Source organism: Eulemur rufifrons, chromosome 15 (genome assembly GCF_041146395.1).
Source record: "Eulemur rufifrons isolate Redbay chromosome 15, OSU_ERuf_1, whole genome shotgun sequence".
Lineage (NCBI taxonomy): Eukaryota > Metazoa > Chordata > Mammalia > Primates > Lemuridae > Eulemur > Eulemur rufifrons.
In genome coordinates, this window is record NC_090997.1 from 107,686,883 (window position 1) to 107,690,258 (window position 3,376).

General features: G+C 53.9%; 1 non-coding gene across 1 annotated transcript; it reads left to right on the forward strand.

The window, feature by feature from the left end:
• Positions 1–345: 345 nt before the first annotated feature.
• Positions 346–482, forward strand: LOC138396094 (U4 spliceosomal RNA). The gene has a single exon (XR_011235578.1). It is a non-coding gene; the product is annotated as a U4 spliceosomal RNA (small nuclear RNA).
• Positions 483–3,376: the final 2,894 nt, after the last annotated feature.

Consider the following 3,376-nt stretch of genomic DNA (forward strand, 5'->3'; position numbering starts at 1 on the left):
GCTCTTCAGACAGAGTTACTCTTTCGGCTGTTTGCTTGACGTGTTACACAGGTACGAGGCTCACCTGGGAAAGCTACAAGGTGACTGATCTACATACTTTATTGCATCATCCAGATGAATAGAATATGGTCATTTTAGACAATCTAAAGCACCTGGAAATTTTTATAAAAACTTGACAGAAATAACATACTTTCTCTATAGAATTTCACTGACACTATTTACACATATCTGATGTGCTTCACATGAGATTTCTCATCGAACTCACTTCCTACATATCAAACATTCTTTTTAGTGCCTGCAAAAACGATTTCGATGAGAAGTCTTCTTACGTAAAACACAGCAGTTAGCTTTGCGCAGTGGCAGACCGTAGCCGGTGAGGATTACCCGCGGCGAGATCACTGCTGATTGAAGACTTTCCCAACACCTGCCACGGTGCCTTGACCTGCCGTCGGCATTGACAACTTTTGACAGCCTCTGTGGGGACCGAATAAAAAAATAAAAAATAAATTAGATATGTAATCACAAAATCAACAAAACCATTAAACTATCTTCAAAATAATAAATTTTGCATTACAAATACATTACAATATTCTTATGTCGAAGAGATGAAATGACTGATAATGATGGAAATTTTACCGCCTTGGTTTGCAAATTTTTCAAAAAGTTGTTTTCACGTTTCAACAGACGCATATTTTCAATTAGCAGTGTCAAAAATCTAGATCACAATGATCTTCCGTCTCAACGAATACTGCTTTTGAAGTTCTAATAGCTATTTTTCCACCTGAAATGCCACAGAGTATGGGGTATAAGAGATTGTGATCCTACCTTCTAAACATACCTCATTTGCTTCATCAACATCCCTTAATAAAATGTTTCCTAAGTTTTTATTATTTTAAATGTTTAATCATATGAAATTTAATCTGCTGTCCCTGTGCTGGGACCCGCACTCCGGATGCCACCAGATTTCCTCCCGGCGGAGCTCGCTGGGCGTCCTCTTTCCTCCCTCCCGCGTGACAGTTCCTGTCTCGGCCCATCCCGCCCGTCATTTCCTCCCGCGTGTTCAGGGTCCGTTGTAAACCTGGCTGTTTTATTCCCTTCTTTTGTCCTTCAAGCCCGAATTCAGCCAATCCCCAACCACGTGGAGGTCTGAGAACTCAGCTTCAGTGTCTCTCCTGTATGAGTGCTCCTTTCTCCACTCCGCACCGACGTTCCCATATGGTGCATGTCCGGCACCCACACCGACGGCGGCTCGCAGGGGAGACAACAGTGAAGCTGTTGCCATTGATTCCGTCCTTTCTGACTAATCTCGCCATAGGATTGATGTGTGTGACAAGCATTACACAGGAGGGGTCTTGCTGTCCCTCCGACTGTCTACACATTCAGACACTCCGTGTCTAAGCCACACATACCTCTTTCCCCGGCTGCTGAGTCTCCAGCTCGGCTCCTGACGGACGACAGCGGTTTTGCTCACAGGCCTTGGCAGAGCGCTGCAGAGAGGAAGGCGTCCTACCTGGGCCGGCTTCTGGTAAACGCGGGCGTTTGCTAGGAGTAGAGATTTGCTGAAGCAGGCCGGAGTGCAGGGGTGTATCGGGCACGGAGATCGGGACCGCACTTACCGCCTCGGACTCCCAGAGCAGCCCTGCCCCACCTGCCACGACTCGGCAGCCCAGGGGACTGCGGTCCCAGCTCCCGCAAGTGACCATGACCCTCAGGGCAGACCCCCACGTCCCTGGCCTCTTCCAGCCCAGCAAGCACAGTCTCCGCCCCCCCCCCCCCATTCCTGAGGCCCAAGGAGGAGGGAGGGAAGGAGCAGGAGGATCTAGGTCAGTCACCTGCTGGGAGGCAGAGAGCGCAGGGAGAGGGAGGCCAGTTCTGGGCAAATGAAACTTGGGCAACATGTAGCTTAGGGTCAAGAACTGTAAAGTATCTGCCCTAGAATAAACGCAAGTGAACTATGCCATGAGCTATGACATTAACCTTCTCCTGCCCTCCCCCGGCCCCCATAACTGCCTGTGTTTTATCTTTGGTGTCGCCGATCTGGAGAATCTGCCTGCGGTGGGAACGTCAGCCAGCAATCCCAGAGAGGCCAGTGTCTGCCGGCTGCTCAAACACCCGGTAAACAGCCTCCCCTGCAGACCTCTGGTGGGGCCGGCTCCGCCTCGCCGTGTGTGTGACCTAAATCCCTCCGGCTTCCCGCGAAACTCTTTCCCTGTAATTTCACATCCTGACCGGCGAAACCCGGGTTTACAGAGCGGGAACAAGCCGACAAGAACGTGCCAGGCAGTGCGTCTCAACCGGCTTTCATCTGGAGCGTGTAACGCAAATAAAATAAATTACCGTTGAGGGGGCGACTTTTTTAAACTTGTGTTCACTTTGGTTGAGAAGTATGCTCGCGTCCCTCAGCCATGCAGGGCAATGTGACTGTCCCCAGGTCTGTTAAAAACAGTGTCCTACTACACTCCTGGCCCCACAGCCAAGCACCTTCGGAGCAGGAGGCAGCTTATAACGTGCCCGGGTGGACGTGCTTTTTCCAAATGGTCTCTCGACTGAGCACTGTGCACATAATAACTAATGTTTCTAACGCTGCCTCGCGGGGTCCTTGTCCGCTGAGGAAGAGGCAGACTGTCCGGTACGACAGCCACCCCACCAGGGCGAAACCGGCTTCCTCGGCCCCAGGCTGTGCTTGTGCACCCCTGGGAGTCTCTGCAGGGAGCCACCACGCTCTCACTCCTCCCTGTGCCCTCCCGAGCACCTCGGCTGCAACAAACCGCAGCCCCAGCCCATCTCCTGCACCCCGGGGCCCTGCAGCCCTGACCTCTGTTGACCCTCCTGGGCGCTGGTCCCTCTCACCCTCCTGCTCCCTCGCTCCCTCCGGCTTTCTCACGCCCACCCCGCCCCCACCCCCGCAGCTTCTCCCTCCCAGACCACAGCCAGACGCACCCGCACCTCCCCAGACGCCACTTGGCCGGGTCCCTCCTCTGCTCCGCCGTGTACAAAGGCTGGTAATTACTGACCACAGCAGGTCACCGGCTTGTCTGTCTGGTTCTGAAGCCTTTCCCTGTGATCTCGTCCCCCACAGAGGTCACTCCTGATTGCTGGGTCTGCTCCGAGGCCACCTCCTCTGCCCCGAGGGCACTGCCAGGACAGGGGCCACCACCTGTGCAAGGAGCAGAGAGCCTCTTCCACTCAACCACAGAGCGGGAGCTCCGTGCCGTAGTCGCAGCTGGGAAACACCCGGAACAGTCAGGAAACTTGCTCGGGACCCCTTGGCTAAAGCAAGACCAAAACAGGGCCCAGCCGCCCACCCTGCCAGACGCCAGGACCCACCACCGGGTCCCACGGCCTCCTTCGAGGCCCGGCTTCCCGTTCCCGGGCC